At 31.9% G+C, this 20,448-nt stretch overlaps 1 protein-coding gene across 4 annotated transcripts in view; it reads right to left on the reverse strand.

Annotated features, from left to right (window-relative positions):
* The window catches only part of LOC127732213 (cholecystokinin receptor type A-like), a 93,781-nt gene that overhangs the window by 33,957 nt on the left and 39,376 nt on the right, over positions 1-20,448 (reverse strand). The window contains exon 1 of one of the 4 annotated variants that reach the window (XM_052241300.1): positions 17,008-17,139. The exons of 2 other annotated variants lie outside the window; for them this stretch is intronic. The gene's annotated coding sequence lies outside the window, so the exon portion shown is untranslated. Of the gene's footprint in view, positions 1-12,504; positions 12,648-17,007; positions 17,140-20,448 lie in introns of those variants that run through there. One more of the 4 variants, XM_052241296.1, reaches the window with a different exon arrangement.

Consider the following 20,448-nt stretch of genomic DNA (forward strand, 5'->3'; position numbering starts at 1 on the left):
ATATCGTGGCACCAAATCGCCTTGCACTATATATATATATATAGGTGGCACATTCTCACGGTTTTTCAATTCATCACATCGTCCTGAACATGCATGAAATATTTGCCACTGGACATTAAGCAACCAATTATCAATCAATCAATCAATTCAAGGTCAAGTTGCCTTAATTTGCCTTCACAAGGTTTCCACTTTTTTGTGTACGAAGTTATTGCATGGATGATAAATTATTACAATTGTAAGATGGCGTTGTTCTCTAATCAATGTATAAAGAACCATATTTGTTACTTTTTATTTTAATGAAAGAAACTTGCAATCGTCAAAACATTTTTTAGATCCAATGATTTTAATAGCAGGATATTTACAAATCAATGTGAAAACTAATTACAAACTATTTAATTTAATTTGGAACACACCATTTTATTTCAAAATAGCCAATTTTGTTTTAATATCTTGATTACGATACAATGAAATCTTACCCTTGTGGTCATTCATGCGTAGTTACTTAGTACACGGAAAAAGTATGTACTATGAAAATTAGAAGGCAAATTCAAGCAATTTGATTGGACGAGAAGTTGTATGTTTGTGCTAAGTCCAGTTATGGGATAAATTCCGAGAATGATTCACCTGCTATGTTAAACATCGCGAAGTATTCTGTTTCTTTTTAGTGTCTGCTAGTTTAAATATTAATTACAGAAACAATAACGCAAAGCGTTGACATTAGCTAATATTATAATGTAATCTATTTTTTACCACGTGTGGATACTATACCTTTTATGTGTGATAATTCTTACAGTAACAGTAATGAATGTTTAATTTCTCAGTCACAATAAGCCTATAGGATAGCGCGTTCAAAACATTTTTCAGACCGTATTTTTCTGTCCTATGTCAAGAGCCTGTAATTCAGTTGTTATTGGTGGATGTTGTATGTTATTATCTTTTAGTTCATTTTTGTCATGAACCAGTAAAATAAGAGAAAAGATACTAATACCATGGTCAACAACAAAACAACCGACTTAAAGATACACATAAAAAACAAAAACTTAAACATCCCAATTTCTATCTTAATTCACGAACGAACTCGGGTTCTGCGGGAGGGTTTGCATTTTATGGATTTGACAATGATAGTAGAGGGATTCCATTATAAACTGCATGTTTCAGTCTACGGACGGTTGCGGAAACAAAACCAGTCGACTGGTCAACATGATCATTCCTAAAACCTTATCGTCTACATCATACACAAATATTATTTCCTTTAAAAAATGTAAATGTTTCATGACATTTCTAAGATATAAATGATTTTTAGTTGGAGATTCTTTAACAGTGGAATCAAAATAAAAGGATGTCATTGACAAAAGATATATCCTTTTATCTGTGTTAAATATCAAAGTAAGATATTTGCAATCTCCTTAATAAAAACAAGGTAAGCACACATCATATAGACGAGTTTATTGATAAAAATCTTGTTTCATCTGATCCTGATAAGATCATATTTTATTGTTATCTTCAGGCTATCCATATCTCAAAACCGTAAGGTGTTATTGCATTAGTAAATTCATTCAAAATTCTCTAGACAGCATTGTCACAATGTCTAACTTAAACTGAATAAGGTTACAGGCGGATACCCAGTTGAAATTAAACAAAAGAAATGGAACTCTTTGTTAGAGAAGGTAAAAAAGCCAAATTGGTATATTTGAATTGTTTACATCTGTTTCTATGGGCTTTAAAAGTTTAATAAAGGTGCATAATTTAGGATTTTATGCATCTTATATACGTGTTTTTACTTAAATTATAATATGGAGATTCGAGAAATTTGTAAACTTTTGAATTATAGACAAATTTCCATAAAACAGTCGATTGTGGTAGGTGCAAATACAAGTGGATCTTTTTTATGCATAAGCATAAATTCCGCCGCAAAAAAATTCCAAAGAAAGATAATAGATTGATCCTTTTAAAGCATTGATATGCATCTCTGCCCCCGGCAACATTTTGTTGGGAAAAAATCCCCAAAATTGTCAATAATTTCATCGAAAAGAGAAAGTCCAGTACACCTTTTCATGTTTGGGCGTGTTTGAGTTGACTATTCTGTCTTGAAAACGTATAAAAGAAAAATATTTGATACATCATCTCGCTTCAGATTCTATTATTTTTATATAATTTGGCTCTATGTTGATATAATAACATTAAACATTTACAGTACTAAAAAATGAAATATATGGGTCAAGTGAGATACCTTTCTAATGAGCCATAACAACAGTTTATCTAGGGTAATTAGTCTTCAACCACTGAAAGTTTTTAGTCTGCCCTTCCACGAAATATTTAATTAGAATTTTTTTAAATATTTTTGAACTTTCGAAAATTCCTCCTGATAACCGATCAGACAATAGTTTTAAGTTGATCAAATGCATAAAAAGAACATTAACTGGTACACTACACAGAAAACTGAATATTGAGTATTGCGAACTCTAACAAAGACTGGGATGCACTCATGTTTTTCAGAGAGGTACGCACTTCATACTTCCCTAATTTGACAATTATATGAATTCCGTGTAGGGAACATTATTTGATGAACTGTATGTTTTATCACACAATTCATACAAATACACAACAGTGTAGTCTTGAAATTCACATGCAGCTTTTAATTCATTTGTGAAAAAATAAAAATTGCTATGATGTAGATGATATCCTGTTACACATCTATATCTGAACATCAAAACTAATATACATGGTTTGACTGCAATACATTGTGTTAATAAAGTCGCATATTGAGTAATGCAAACTCAACCAAAGACTAGGATGACCTCATATATTCCGAAAGAGTACACAGTTTCTACTACCCCATGTTAACAATTACATTGATTTCGTGTTAAGAACATTGTTGATGAACTGCATGTTTAAATTTCCATACATTCGTGTAAAAAATAAAGTTACAACTGGAAGTTTAAAAGGGAGGATAAAGATACTTCATAGGGACATTGAAACTCATTAGCCGAGAAAAAAATGCAATGGCAAAAAACGAAAAACGATCAAAAGACAAACAGTAGTATACAAACACAACAACAACTGATCAACAAGAAAACAACAAAAAACCAGAGGGTCTCACGTGCATTAAATCATTGCTTCTAATCGAAACTTCCATAAATCCTCAACATGTTACATTTCCATGAATATACCCTGTTTACTGTTGTGAAAGAAGAACAGAAAAATGGAATAATCTATCATTTAACCCATTGAAACGCGTTGTAAAGCTTTAGGGAGTTTTCTGAAATATAAGGGAAGTCCGGCCGGTGGTATTGATGTAAAATATAAAGGCCGACATTGATAGCAATCCTTAACGTCTATCATTTCTAAGGTTAGATAATATCTTCAATCTTCCTGGTAATAACTAGCTAGGCACATACCGAAAAGCCTGCAGAAGAGTTAACTGATAATATTCTTGTTTCAACTGTTCCTGATTAGAGAATATTTTTCTCTTATTGTAATCTTCAGGCTATCCATATCTCATACTAGTAAGTTGTTATTACATTATTAGATGCATTTGAATAAGAACATTATCATAAATTCTATCTTAAAAAGATAAGTGAAACGCTTTGGGTAATATGATAAAGCCTTTGGTAAATCCACGTGATGAACTCTGTGGAATTACTGTCGTCTGTTCTATCACCAATTTAGAACCTTTGATGTACTGGTCATTAAGAGGTAATGGAATGCCTTTGGTCTAGTTTATAAAAACAAATAAATTACTCTAAATGTTTATTGCCTTTGTATTCGGGGGTCGCTGAATATACATTAAAATCATACCCTGTAATTACAGTTTTTTAAATCATCAATATTTAATGATTGTGAACTCGAATACTGCAACAGGAGGTTCATTAAAACATTCAACAGAAATGGTTGAAAAAAAACGTCAACGAGACAATTACGTAACATCGTAAAAACATAAAGGTCATTTTCTGGTCAGCATAAAGTTTATAATCATTAATTATTACCGGAGTCGTTTTTACCGGAGTCGTTTGAATTAGAATATGAACATAAAAATACTGACAACGTATTCATTAAACAATGAGTAAGTTTGCTTCAAAGCGATCAGATAGACCCCAGTGAAGTAGGAGTAGACTAACAAAGTTGGGGTATTTATCGGCAAAATAGGTGAGAGGGCATAACATAGTTGCCTCCCTACCCCTTTGCCTTCATGTCTCCGGCTTCAACGCCAGTATATGCTGCTTAAAACAGAATTGAGTGTACGACATGAGAGACTGATAGATGCATTTTCCGATCACACTCACGACCAGACATTTGAACTAAAAAAGTTTCTTTAACGAGAGTCAAAAAACAATATGACACGATTCGTACGCATTAATGCAGTCTACAAAACCAAAGTCAGCTTTTAAATCATTTGTAAAAACAAATGTATTGTGTTGATGATATCCTGTTCAGAAATCTATATCTTACCATCAAAACTAAAACTACGTTGTAACACTGCAATAAATAGATAAATATGATAGTTTGGACTTACGTCGCTTGCACATCTTAAAGATTCTCAACTTTTTGTCAAGAAATTTAGTGCTTGATCTCAAGAATATTTGAAGAAAATAAAAGGACACTCACCACACTGGTAATGTAGACATATCTATGTTATTAAAACACCTGATCAGAAAAGTTGTACCTAGCATTTGCTTTTATAAACAAATACAATATGAGCAAACAATTGCAACCAAAGGATTGCGTTATTACAAGTAGAGTAATACCATTGATCTTTATTATCTGTCATAGTATAATTACAGAAAAATGCAAGTATTCTATTTGTTATGCATTTGATATTTTGTACAAAGGTTGCAATGTATGTATGCTTAATTACGGATATAGAGAAATTATCATTTAATTAAAACAAATTAGTATATAATATATTTCTGTAATACATTTTTACATTTACTTCCAGTGACATCACTTGTTTTATATTATCGACAATATATCAGGTTTCTGAAAATAATATTTTATGGCATCACATTTGATGAACGACATTCGCACATCAACCAGAATGTCGATAATTTAATGTCACAGGCATCATTATTATCACTTTAATATATTACATATTGAATAAGGAGAAAATGAAACAAAGCGGGCAACAAAATCTCAAATAAAACCAGACAACAATATGCCCAAAAAGAAAAACTACAATACACAAAACACAAGAGCAAAAATTTTCGCAGAAAACTTGAAACCCCAGGTCGAATTAGGAGAATAAAGTACTCCGGAAGTCAAAGCTGTTCTTAAACTAGAGTCACCCTTCGTGTTACTCTCACAAGTAAAAACCAGCAGATAGTCGCATTTAGTAATGTCCCTATCGAGGAACAGATAACAGGATTGTGGTAACGACAAGTAGAACATACTCGTGGTCATCTGGCCTTATACCACACTTGATGTCCCTCTAAGTTCTATACAAAGTTTTGTAATATAACAAAAAAACCACCATTTTAATTTTTGATGTACAGTACAAATCCAATGATATAGCCAACATTAAAAAAAAAACAAAACAGAAACTTGACAACTCACATATTTTGACTGGACATGTCAAAGAGATGTTCCGAAAAAACACAAAAAACCTTTTTGCATCTAACCAACAATATATGAGTTAAAAAATCATAAAAATTACTTCAACTCTCTTCTTCCATTTCCATCCATAAATACTTAAATATAAATGAGAAAGGGATGAAAAAAAAAATAAGAAACGAAAAGAAACCACTCAAATTAAATAGAACTCTATTCGCGGAGAATGGAAATAAAGGTCATTATTTGTGGTCGTTTGACATCTGTGACACAGATATTCCTTAACAGTCAACAAATTATCAACATCAATAATTGAGAGGTAATTGCCAAAAACTCATTGCCAATAAATATGTCTGTTGTGGTACAAAACAAGCACTTTTTCACATACTAATCAATAGTTCCTTATAACAACACGGTGACTTATTACTCCTAATTGCTAAAAAGCAATGTAGGAGTACTAGTATTTTTCTAATACAAATAACTTATTAAACGGGAAAATGTATAACTTTTGAAATGTCAACATATAAGTTCTATACACTTATTAACAGGAAAAATGTTCCATTTAAGCCACTTTGATAATTGAGATATAAAACTTTTTATATGTCAATACAAGTTCAAGTATGTCTTAAATACAAAAGGCTTATATAAAACGTTCAATGAATTGACTTAAATTGACTTTTTGACATTGAAATATCTTTTTTATTTATATTGTGTCATAGGTCAAACTTATTCGTTCATTGTATATTTACTTGTTTTTGTGTATTGTCTTTATGATCAAGTTAAACCATTTCAATTGCTATTTTATTGTGTGTCTTTTTATGTTGTAATGTTATACCACTGTTTCAGGTTAGGGTGAAGGTTGGCGCCTGTTAAAACGTTTAAACCCGCTGCATTTTTAAGCACCTGTCCTAGGTCAGGAGCCTCTTGTTCAGTGGTTATCGTTTGTTGGTGTGGTTCATAAGGGTTTCTCGTTTCTCGTTTTTATATAGATTAGACCGTTGGTTTTCCTGTTTAAATTGTTTTACACTAGTCTTTTTGGGGCCCTTTTTAGCTTGCTGTTCGGTATGAGCCAAGGCTCCGTGTTGAAGGCCATACTTTGACCTATAATTGTTTACTTTTTACACATTGTAACTTGGATGGATAGTTGTCTCATTGGCACTCAAACAATATCTTCTTATTTATATTTAAAAACCTTTAAAATTCTAGATATATTCAGGACATTTTATTGATTATATAGGAGATTTTTTTTGTAGAACGCAAAATTTCTTATCATCGGATATAGCTTATATAATTACAGTTTGACACGATGCTCTTCAACTTCATACTTGATTTGACTTTTTAACTTTTTTTTTCGAGTGTTACTGGTGATAATTTGTAGATGAAACGCGCGTCTGGCGTACAAAATTGAAAGCCTGGTATCTTTGATGATTTGTTTTTTAGACAAACTGATTTTTCCTTATTTTACAAAGTGTCAAAGTTCTTGAAAATTATTTATATTATATTCTGGAGACTGATATTGTATGAGTGATTCTTTGTTGGAACAATCACACATTTCAATCCTAAATCCCATGTAGATAAGATGTGTGTATAGGAAGTCACTTCTTAATCCAGGTGTGGATTAAATTCTGAGACAAGTTCACCTACTGACCGAAATATCGCGAAGTATTCCGTTTCTTGTAGAGTCTGTCAGTTTCAATATTAATTACATCAGGAGTAATGCAAAACGTTGACATTACCTTATATCATTATGTAAACAAATTTCAAACCACAAGTGAATATCATACCTTCTATTTTTGAGAATAACACCCTAACAATAGTAAACAAGAGGCGCTCAAGAGCCAGAATCGCTTACCTGTAAATTTTTGCTTAAATCTTTCATCAATGATTATTTTTGCTTTTCAATATATATTAATGAGTGGCTTAAAAATGCCATTTAAATGTTCTTTGTATCAGTCATATTTTCTTCAAAAGCAAAAAAATGCATTTTACCCCTATGTTCCATTTTAGCCATAGTGGCTATGTTTCTTGACGTACAAGGAAATAAAATACAAAATTTATACTATATAGATACTCTGAAACTCATTCAGCCCAAGTTTGGCTGAAATTGATTCAGCAGTTTCAAAGGAGAACATTTTTAAGGTAAGCAAACTAGATAAACAAATTGTGAAAAATTGTCTTTAAAGGGCAATTACTCCTTAAGGGGTTAATTGACAATTTTGATCATATAAAAACATATTTGTAGATCTGACTTTGCTGAACATTTTTGCTGTTTACAGTTTATCTTTCTCTATAATAATATTCAAGATAATAACCGAAAACTGAAAAAAATCCTTAAAATCATCAATTCAGGGGCAATAACCTAAAAATCAGATACCCGATTTGGCTGATAATTTCAGGGCAGGTAGACCTTGACCTAATGAGTACTTTAACTTGTTGTCTGATTTGCTCTAAATGCTTTAGTTTTTGAGATATAAATCAAAAACTACATTTTACCCTATGTTCTATTTTTAGCCATGGCGGCCATGTTTTGTGAGGAAACAGAAAATAAAACACAAACTTTATTCTAGATAACCTAAGAATCATGCAGCTTAAGTTGGTAAAATTTGGTTCAGTAGTTTCAGAGGAGAAGATTTTTTAAAGTTAGAAAACAAATTGTGTAAAATTGTTTTTAAAGGGCAACAACTCCTTAAGGGGTCAATTGACAATTTTGGTCATTACACTTATTTGTAGCTTTTATTTTGCTGAACATTTTTGCTGTTTACAGTTTATCTTTATCTATAATAATATTCAATATAATAACCAGAAACTGAAAAATTTCCTAAAAAATTACCAATTTAGTGGCAGCATCAACCCAACAATGGGTTGTTAGATTAATCTGAAAATTTAAGGGCTGATAGAACTTGACCTAACGAACATTTTACCCCACGTCAGATTTGCTCTAAATGCTTTAGATATATTAGCTAAAAACTGCATTTTACCCCTATGTTCTATTTTTAGCTATGCCGGCCATGTTTTTTTGACGAAACAGAAAATAAAATACAAACTTTATTCCAAATACCCTAATGATCATTCAGCATAAGTTTGGTTGGAATTTGTTGAGAAGATGTTTGAAATAGTTTACACCGGACGGACGACGACGACGGACGACGACGGACGCCAAGTGATGGCAAAAGCTCACATTTCCTTTGGAAAGGTGAGCTAATAATTTTAAAAGAACATCGAATTTCTCAGTCTCAACAAACATAAAGGTTTGGGCGCTTACACACATGCTGAACCCCGTCACATTCTTTATGTGCCTGTCCCAAGTCAGGAGCCTGTTATCCAGTGGTTGTCGGTGGATGCTGTTGGTCATCTTCTTTTTATTCATTGTTTTGTCATAAAGCAGGTCGTTGGTTTCCTCGTTTGAATTGTTTCGCCATTGGTCAGTCGGGGCTATTTTTAGCTGATTATACGGTTTTGGTTTTGCTCATTGTTCAAGTTGTTTAAAGCCGTACGGTGACCTATAGTTGCGTTCACCTACGTCATTTGGTCTTTTGATGAAAGTTGTCTCATAAGCAATAATAAAACATCTCCTTATTTTATAAAAGAAAGGCGAAAGCGAAAGATATCAAAGGGATATTCAAACGATAAGTTAAATAATTGACAAAACAGTTTAGTATGACGTAATTTCACTCTCTTTTTTTTTTTTTTATCAAAAAAAGATTTACAAATGCTGGAATATAGGTGATCTGAATAATGATATTATTTATATATATGTATCGTTAAAACAAACGAATGGAGAAATACAAAGGGAAAAGTATAAAACTATGATTCGAAGAAAAACAGCCAATACTATAGCCAACAAAAAAAAAGAAAAGAAAAAAAAAAAGATTAAAAGACAAGAAAAAAAGAGTTCCCAAAACTCCACAAAGAAAACAAAATAGAAAACATCCCCATCTTTACCGAAAATCATGGATGAACCTTATCATGTTCAACGAAAGGGAACGCATTTTGTTGTCCACTGATTTGACAATGATAGTTATTTAAGGGTAATGCATTCCATTATGAACTTCATGTTTCAATTAACGGACGGTTACGGAAAAAATAACCAGTTGACTGGATAAAATGAATAACTCCTTAAAAGCTTATCGTCTATATTTTATTTTCAACTTAAATTTGCTTTCAAAACGTGGTAATGTTGCGGGATTTTCTAAAATATAAAATATTTTTGGTTGGAATTCAGTATACAGTGGAATCAAAATAAAAGGAGGTCATTGATAAAAGCTATAGACTTTTAGCTGTGTTAATATCAAAGAAAGATAAGTTCAATCTCCTTAGTAGTAACAAGCTAAGCATATATGACATAGACGAGTATATTGATAAAAATCTTATTTCATCTGTTCCTGATAAGAACATAATTTATTGTCATTGTAATCTTTAGGCTATCCATATCTCATAACCGTAAGTTGTTATTACATTAGTAGATTCATTCAAAGTTCCATCGAGAGCATTATCATGATTTCTCTCTTACACAAATAAAGGTAAGCAAACCGCTTTGGTTAATTGGGGAGAGAAATTTAGGTAATGAATCCTGTGGTAATAGATTCGATTGATCAGATGTCAGATTGATAGCCGTTTAATGTATCGTACAATGTACGTTTTCAAGTAGGTAATGTAATTGCTTTCTTTGTGCATTAAATTAAAGTTTCTCATTTTTCTAAATTGTTACTTCCTTTATGTTCTGGTGTTGCTCATGTTCCTATCTTTGTCTGTGGTATAAATAAATATCAGTTTGTTATGATCTTGATAAATAAGTAACGCCAGAACACAAAAACAGGAAAGACACAAAGTTTATAATAATTCCATATTTTCAATAAGTTCAGACAATATTCCTATATAACAAATACAAAAAAAAATCCAATTACTACTACTACTATTTATAATAATTATAAAACAAAACATTTGCAAATTGAATAAATTGTGCCAAGTGTTTTATTTTTACACATGTACAATGTACCTACTTTAACATGTTAAAAATCAATTTCTCATCCATCTAAACCAAAAACACAAAAAGTGTTATATACAAAAAAACACAACAAAAATGTCATTGCTTATTATTTTTCAATCTAATATGTCTTGCCTCCTGAACGAGTGCAGGTACAACTGAAAACTTGCTTTCCCTTAAAGCTGCATTTTTTTAATAACATGAATAATATATATTATCTTTTTATTAGTTGTTATTGGCTTTGAACTAGCTGTCAGTAACAGCGAGTACTTTCAGATCTGTACTTATTGCCTTTTTTGTTGTGGGGATGTATAAATACCCTGCCACGTCCGGTCTGTATTTTTGTTACTTGTTTTTCTGCTTTCAATCGGTCTAATGTTTTAAGCCTTTTTCAAAAAATATTTATAGTTTGTTCATATGTTGTGCTACACCACTGTCCTAGGTTAGGGGAGTGTTGGGCGCCCGCAAACATGTTTCAAGGTTAGGAGGAGGTTTGGCGCCTTCAAACGAGTTTAACCCCGCCACATTCTGTATGTGCCTGTCCCAAGTCAGGAGCCTGTAATTCAGTGGTTGTTGTTTGTTGCTGTGTAATATATGTTTTTCGTTCATTATTTTGTACATAAATAAGGCCGTTAGTTTTCTCGTTTGAATTGTTTTACAATTGTTATTTTGGGGCTTTTTACAGCTGACAATGCGGCATGGGCTTTGCGCATTGTTGAAGGCGGTACGGTGACATATAGTGGTTATTTTTGTGTCATTTGGTCTCTTGGGTAGAGTTGTCTCATTGGCAATCAGACCACATCTTCTTATTTTTATATTAGTTTTCTCAATAGAATTGTTTCATATTTTTCGTTACGGGGCCTTTTATATCCGACTATACTGTATGTTTTCTCATTGTTGAAGGTCGTACGGTTGCATATAATTGCTTACATCCACTTCATTTGAACATTGGTGGACAGTTGTCTCATTGGCAATCATACCTCATCTCCTTATTTTTATATTAACTCCGTCATATGCTGTATGTGCCTGTCCCAAGTCAGGAGCCTGTAATTGAATGGTTGTCGTTTGTTGCTCAATATCATATTTGTTTTTCGTTCATTGTTTTGTACTTTAAGGATGTTCGCTACTCTGTTTCAAAATAACAAGCTTTTCAAAAGACTGTTTTAAAATGATAGTATATAAATAAAGGAACTAAAAAAGCAGACAAAAAAGGGTCCGTGTGCTTGTTTCCGAGATATAAGTCATTGAAAATTTGGCTGGAAATGATTCTCTCTAGATTTTTCATACTTTTAACATTGGCCGCTTTTTTGTTTCAAAAACTATGAAAAAATAACAAGGATTTTATAAGATTTTCAAATATGGCCTTTTAAACTATATGTAATAAAATTATGAAAAGAAAACTAGGGGTTAGCGGGCAAAATTTTGTAATGGCAATACATGGATAAAACCAGAGGATTCCGAAAATCTGGCAAAAATTCAAAAACAAGAGGAGCAAACATCCTTAATAGGCAGTTAGTTTTCTCGTTTGAATGGTTTTTCATTTGTCATGTCATTTCGGGAATTCTTATGGCTGACTATGCGGTATTGGTTTTGCTCATTGTTGAACGCCGTCCGGTGACCTATAGTTCCTAACCTTCTACGTCATTTAGTATGTGGTGGAGAGTTGTTTCATTGGCATACATACCACTTCTTCTTATTTTTATAACAACAATATGACAAGTAGCATACACAATAGGGGATGCTATTGAAGCATATAACGCTTTTAATCATTTGTTAAAAAAATAATTAATTTGATAATGTAGATAATATCTTATAACAAATCTAAAGCTGAACATGAAAAGGATTATAAGGTCTTTATACCTCAATAAGATTTGGAAATGATGTCGCATGAAAATTAACCCGATTATCGCTTGTCCCTACAGTTATTGAGCACTGTTAGCTCAAGAATAAGAAAATTTAAACAAAATTAAACTTACCATACCGGAAACTAAACACATCTCATTTATTAAACCACCTTATCCAACAAGAAGTGCAAAGTATGTGATAATGTAAATAAATGTAATGTCAGCAAACAATAATTGAAATCAAAGATTACGTAATTACAAGGCAAACGATACCTTCTATCTTCATTATCCGTTGTAAAATAATTACATGAAAACGCAGATGTTCTATTTGTTATGCAATTGACATATTTCACAAATTCAATACATTATTCTTCGTTGTAGGTCAAAATAAATTGTTATATAATTCAAACTAATAACTGCACTGCCTGTTTTAAAACACTTGCACCCAATTGACATCCCTTTTCAAACAATCGTCAATATATCAGTTTTCATATTAACATATTACGACACTCAATTTGATATATGAGATGTGCATTTCAACAATGATGTCAATTCAGCGATGTTCAATACACCATTATAATCAGTTTAATTTATAACGTTTTAAAATGTCACAGATGTATTGCCGTTTATCTGATATGTAATTCATGCTATATATATTGATAAATGCTGCTATTAGACAGATTTTTCAATATTTAATGTGATCGTCTCTCTCTCTCTCTCTCTCTCTGTCTGTCGTTCTCCCTCTCTCTCTGTCTGTCTTTCTTTCTCTCTGTCTGTCTGTCTGTCTGTCTGTCTGTCTGTCTGTCTGTCTCTCTCTCTCTCTCTCTCTCTCAATCATATTTTCGTATCTGTGTAACGTTAAATAAAGAAATTGTGCGGTGTACTTCTATCCGACGACAACAAAACGACAGAAAGTCCAAAAAGGGCAACATACATTTCTGAACAATTGAAACTTATCTTTACAAAATGTCATGTTCTAAATCATCCCCGAGTCGAACAATTTAAATATAACTCCAAACACTGCACGTAAATATGGTTACAAAGTTTTCTTCATTCTATGTACAAGATCGGAAAAGGCTTACTTTACCATCAGTTGTTTCACTTGGTTTGTATATTCAATATAGAATTATCAGATTTAAACTCTGAAAAATATATTTGCCTCTACAAGAGAGGCAAAGGATACCAAAGACACATTCAAACTCATAAGTCGTAAAGAAACTGACAATGCCATGACGAAAAAAGAAAAAGACAAACAGACAAAAAAACAGTACACAAACACAACAAAAAATCAAAGACTGAGCAACATGAGTCCCACCAAAAACTTGGGGTGATCTCAGGTGCTCCGGAAATTCTAAAGATTTTTAAACTCCTGGCATAAATAGATGTATTCGTATTTGGCACAACCTTTCGAAATTTGTTATTTTCTATGCAATTCAACTTCGAATATGGATTTAGAATTTCACCTGTTTTGATTCTAGCGCCACGGAATAGACTTATGAGGATGAAAGGAGCTTATTGTCTATTATATCATTAGCCTGGTATCTTTGGTGACGATTTACAAAGACAAGTTACTCCGTCTACGATCCCAATATCCGATTTATAATCATCTGATACTAGTACTACATGATTTGTTATATTACCGAAGTAAAACTTATAGCTGAATATGACTAGAACTGGACTTGTGTAATTTTTTAAATAAGACAGAGGCACACACTACATATTGAATGCTATCTGATAGTACTGACGCATTGTTTTTACCCTGTCTCCGAAAGTAGGAGCATTATAATTTAAAAACTGCAATTCGTCTCTGTCGGGTGAAAGTTTTGTTTAAGGTAGTTTAGAAAGATGTTTCGGTCGCATTAACTTTATAAACTTAGTACATATGTTAACCATGATGTGAACTTCATAAAACAATGTTTTCCAAAATAAGGATCATAACAAGTTAAGTTAAGTTACATTGTTAAGTCTTTTTTATTTGCGCATGCAAAGCATTTGTAAAATGCACATTCCATTCTTAGTACTTTATTTATAGTATGCCTAAAATACTTAGAACATTTAGGAAAGTAATAAAGTGATTGTAAAAAGTAAAATAACAAAAACAACAAACTCCAAGGAAAATTCAAAACGAAAAGTCCCTCAATTGGCAAAATCAAAAGCTCAAACACGAATGGAAAACAAGTGTCATATTTCTAACTTGGTACAGGCATTTCCTCATATAGAAATGGTGGATTATACCTGGTTATACAGCTAGCTAAACCTTTCACTTGTATGACATTTATTGACATCAAGGATAACGGTTTCAAGAAAGCAAGTCGTCAGAATATAGCAAACTAATATTGTAGACGCAATTATGACGGGTTACTTATATATAAAACATGATATATATGTATATATATATATATATATATATATATATATATATATGTACACATTCATTAAACAGACTGTCCTTTCACATTGCGAAATTATACCAAAACAAAACCATTATATATATTTGAATTCAGGGCTTATTTATATTCTAATAATTTTCAAAATCGGACTCTATATTGAGTCGGAGTTTACCTCTTATCACGATTTGGCACAACGTTTTGAAAGGGGTAGGGCCACGAAGTGCCGATATTGATAATTGTGAAGTTACGCAAATGGCTAAAATGAAACCTTTAGGATGGTTTTTTTCTGACGGTCTGGAACATTATATAATCATAGATACAAGTTTTATACTTATCATTTTATGAACTGAACTAGTAAGTGATCTTTCGACAGAAATTTGATCATGTCCTTTTTAACCTTTGTGGCCATACTCCTTTTGGATTTCAATGCTCCTGAATTTTGTTATTGACTTAGCCTTTAAATTTGTTTATTTGAACGCACTTATTGAGTCTCACGAAGACGGAAGAAGAAACACGTGACATTCGTACATAGTCAGATGCCTGGTATCTTTGGTGTCGATGATAATTCGGGTAAACGTTTCGTCCAAGAGTGTTTTTCTCTTGAAAACAACAATGTTTAAATCATTCGAAACATTAAAAGTTTTTTTCTATCCATATAAATAATTGTGCTTAGCCAGATTTTTCACATAACAGCTTATGTTTAAATTTTTGAACTCAATGATCTTCAACTGATTCCAACTATTTTAATATAAGTGCCACTGATTAATCTTCTGTAGACATACAAAATTAAATACCTGGTTTCTTAATGAGTTTTATATCTATTTAGAATGTCAACATGAATACCATCAATGTTAAGCACATTTGTTAAAAATTTACTAGAGGCAACAAAACATGAAAAACTACGAATTTGCATGCTTTACTAATGCTACATGTCATCATAATAATCTAAATTATTCATTATATTTTACTTTTAAGATATTTGAGATAATATTTTAAACTATGAAAATCAAAATGAATTCCAACGTCAGCGATAAACATGTTTCCAATTTAAAGGGTTTATAATTCATATGTTTGAAAATGAAATTCAAAATACCATTTACCAGAATAAAACTGAATTGATAACAAGAATACGGTTTTCACCGATTTGACAAATTTAATCAACTGTTGAAATCCTCAATTATATGATGAAATTTTGAACAAAATAAAAGTGAGGTTCCATACAAGGTATATTGCTGATAATGACACTAAATGTTTGTAACAAAAATCCCCAAAAAATCAAGTTTCTACAATAGTAAATAGATAAAATATAGAAGTGAATGATGTTTTTCGAAAATTTATACAAAATACAAGTAAGCGACTACCACATTTTGTATAAAGCGGAAAACGCTTCTTGGTAAAAAATAAGATGATTACTTACTTTCATTTCGTACAAACGTTCTAAACGAAGATTGCTATCCTCATATTTACAGATTTTCGAAAAAAATATATGAGTATGTTATTCACAATTTGATTCTGAAAGTCAAATTTTAAACACAAAATTTCGGCACAAATTTCCTAGAGATATGAAAGCAGTATCATTCCATATGAATTCAATTATAACATGTCTAATAGCTGGAATTGGCATATGAAGGTGTTTATTTATAAGTAGGGAGTTCGTAAAAATTTTGTTCAAATTTCAATCATTATTGTACATGTATATAATAGTTTGATAATTATTGTTATATATGTAAATCAATTATCCATATTTACAAGATATATTGTCAAATCTTTTTTTTTCAAATCAATAAAATTTGCGATTTATTCAAAAGCATTAACGTTTTCACAAAGTACACGAACAAAGACTGAAACCAAATTTAAACGTTCATTCGCTCTGACAGCTGAAAAATTTAGATTTAAAGTAGAACATTGTAGAATGACGTGCGATTTAGAAATCATAACTTTGATGAAATGGAAGATCTCCAACCTTATTTAAGAATTTTTAATTATACATGAAATAAAAACTCGCATTACTTAAAACATCGATATCTTCATTATCTCCTTAACTGATTTAAAAGTACGTATACCTCCTTGGCTTTGAGCTTTCCTGATGAAGGTAAATTTCCATTTTGGGACAAATTATTAATATCATAACGTAGATACACCGTAATACCCCAACACATGCATATTTTCCCGAATTCCGCTTTTCCCATCCAGTATGAACATGATTAAGTACTATTAACGCAATTACAGTAGGTATAACACTTACCGTACTAGTTGTTGTAACCTTATCCAACATGTTCAACAAAGTGTGTGCCAATGTAAACAAAATACAATGTCGACAAACAACAATTCGAATCAAGGATGGCGTAATAAGAGGCATTTGATACATTCGATCGTCATCATCAGTTGTTGTTTTATTACACACAAACGCAAGTGTTGTATTAATTATGCTATTGACATTTTCACAAAATCTGCGATGTACTTTATACTTCATTGTGGATCCGGAAAAAATTGTTATCTAAATGACAATAATAACATTTTATTTGCATCACGTTTTTAAATGATCTACACTATATTAATTCCCCCATTTACGGAGTTCTATTTGATTTAGTGACTTGCATGTGAGTAATAATGTCAATAATATGATGTTCAATGCACAATTATAATCTCTTTAATCTATAACATTTCAAAATGTCGTAGATGTATTACAGTTTTTTCATATCTAATTGATACCATATGTAGTGATAAATGGAATCTTAGATGGAAATTAGTTCTAAATCGTCCCCAAGTCAAACAATATTAATAGAACTTCAAACGCTGCATGTACATGTGTTAAGACGGCTTTCGTCATTAGATTTTATTAGATTTTAATTTCAAACAGACCATATTCTATATACCAGATCGCAATCATATTTAGTCTGACTTTACCATAAGTTATTTTACTTGGTTTGTATATACAGTGTAGATTTATTAGATTTTAACCCGAAGTACTATTACTGCCTCCTCAGTCCTACTTTTGAAATTCTAAGGTTTTGGAAACTTCGTGCATAAATAGCTTTATCCGTATTCGACACAACTTTTCGGATTTTTTAGAATTTTTTAATGCTCTCTTCAGCTTCGTATTAAGATGATTTGATACCAGTGCCACTGTAGAGTTTTATGTAGACGAAACACAGGATTTGAGTATCAAAATATTAGCCTGTTATATTTGATGATTTTTTACTAATAAAGAAATGCTTCTCCGTCTAATAACATAAACAGTACCAGATTTTTTAATGCACCAGATGCGCATTTCGACAATTAATGTCTCTTCAGTGATGCTCGAGGCTAAAATAGTTGAATATCCAAAATCTAATACAAATGTTGAAGACGGGATCAAACCAAAAGTGACCTAAAGCGTAGTCCAATTTTGACAAGGAATCAGAGCTTTGCATGAGGGAGATATATTCCTTAATTCAAAATAATTTGAAAAATTGTATTACAGCAATCCATTTTTCTCTTTAGGTCCATCTGACACTACAGGTTTCAATATGTTATTGGCTGTAACACTTACAGATGACTATGACTAGAACTGACCGTACGTATTATTACTTTTGATTGAAGCAGAGGCATGCACTATTTTTATAGTGGATGCTATTTGATAATATTGACGCATTTTATTCCGCGCCTCCAAAAGTCGCCAGCATTATGATTTATGCTTGTGGGTTGGTCTGTGCGATGCTAAAATTTTATTTAAGGTAGTTTATCATGAAGTTTGTTTCGGTCATATGAACTTGAAACTAAATACATATGTTCACTTTGACATGAACTTCATAAAAATCTTTGCCAAAATAAGGATTATGACAAGTTAAGTTTACAATGTTAAGTCTATATTATTTGCGCATGTAAAGCATTTGTTAAATGCACATTCCAGACTTTATTTCGAGTATTCCTTAAAAAACTAATACATTTAGGAAAGTAATAAAATAATAGTAAAGCTAATGATTTTAAAATAGCGAACATAACAAACTAATTGAAAACGCAATCAGATAGGTTATCTTTATATAAAACATGATATATATATATATATATATATATATAAGTGCCTATAAATAGCAGCACATGACATACAAATCTATGGGAGTGTGGATTAATCAGTACAGAGATTAATTCAATTACACAAATAAAATTATAGATTGCCTAACAATGTAATTTTAACACACTATTTAGTATGTAAATATAAGAATGTTTAAAATATTTACAAAATGATGAAAATAAACGCAATATTTCGCTAGACTAACTAGCTTTATCAAGCGTGCACCTATCCAGGTGAAATCGGATGTAGATGATAAGAAACTTTTGCAGCTCAATGTATATGTTGCACTTGAATTTAGCTGCCTTGAAAATAATACATAATTTGGATGAAGTTCAAGATTTTTACAAAATTGGTAGTTGAAGTTAGCAACGTCCATTGGCCAATATTACAGGATAAAAAGGACGATGCTGTGTACTAAATTATTCTTTATCTTTCCTGTATCTTTTCTCATCTTTTTCGTTAAGACCATCAGGTTCTAAAGTGTGGAGTTGGTGGATCCAAAAATTTTCTCTTCTCCTTCTCGCCGTGGTGTCCCACTCGGTGTTGACTTCTATGATTTGGAAGGTAACATTATCAAAAGAATGTTTCGTTGAACGAAGATGTCTTGTGAGAGGACAGTTTTTGTTGGTTTTGTACCATGAACGATGGTTATTGAGCCGAATATTAAATTTGTCCATTGTTTCTCCCACATACTGAATGCCACATGTGTCACATGTTAATATATAAATTGAGTTCTCCGTTTTACAGTTGGAATTTGAGTAGATGGTATAATTTTGTTTAGTAACGGAGCTGATGAAAGAACTGCTTGTATTGGCAGCTTTACAACACAAGCAGTTCCTTCGACCACATTGTTTGTAGCAACCGGGAGATGGAGTAGGCTGCTTTGCTAATACAGATGTCACTAATTTGTCACGGATGTTTTTAGGTCTTCTGAAGGCCATGACTGGTGGTGAGGAAAATACTTTTTTAAGATTGGAATCATTTTCTACAATTTTCCAATGCTTCTGAACAATGGAAGACACATTTTTAAAATCAGGATGGTAAGTGAGTACAAGGGGTGTTCTGTTAGCTGCTTTATTCTTATCTTTGTACTCTAGAAGTTCTTGGCGACTAGTTTTGTTTGCTTTTTCGAAAGCGCTATCAATGATGTTGTTATTGTATCCTCGAACAACTAGATGTTTACGTAGTTGTCCAAGTCTAGCATTTTGCGTATTTTCAGTAGAGCATATTCTCTTGATTCGCAATGCCTGGCTGAATGGGATGCCACGGGAGCAGTGTTTAGGATGGCAACTTTTAGGAGAAAGGAATTGATGTTTGTCCGTTTGTTTGGTATGAAGGTCCGTTATAATGGTTCCGTTCTTGATGTAACTCGTAGTGTCGAGGAAGTTTATTTTCTCCATAGATGATTCATATGTAAATTTTATTGAATGGTGGAAAGAGTTACAGTGTCCTAGAAATTCATTAAGATGTTCTTGTGAATCTGTCCATTTGAAATCAATATCGTCAATGAATCGGAACCATGATAAGGGCTGGTATGGAGCACTAGCCAAGAGGCGTTTTTCAAGTTGGCCCATAAATATGTTGGCATATGACGGGGCCATTTTTGTGCCCATACTAGTACCGTCTATCTGG

This window comes from Mytilus californianus, unplaced genomic scaffold (genome assembly GCF_021869535.1).
Source record: "Mytilus californianus isolate M0D057914Y unplaced genomic scaffold, xbMytCali1.0.p SCAF_22, whole genome shotgun sequence".
Lineage (NCBI taxonomy): Eukaryota > Metazoa > Mollusca > Bivalvia > Mytilida > Mytilidae > Mytilus > Mytilus californianus.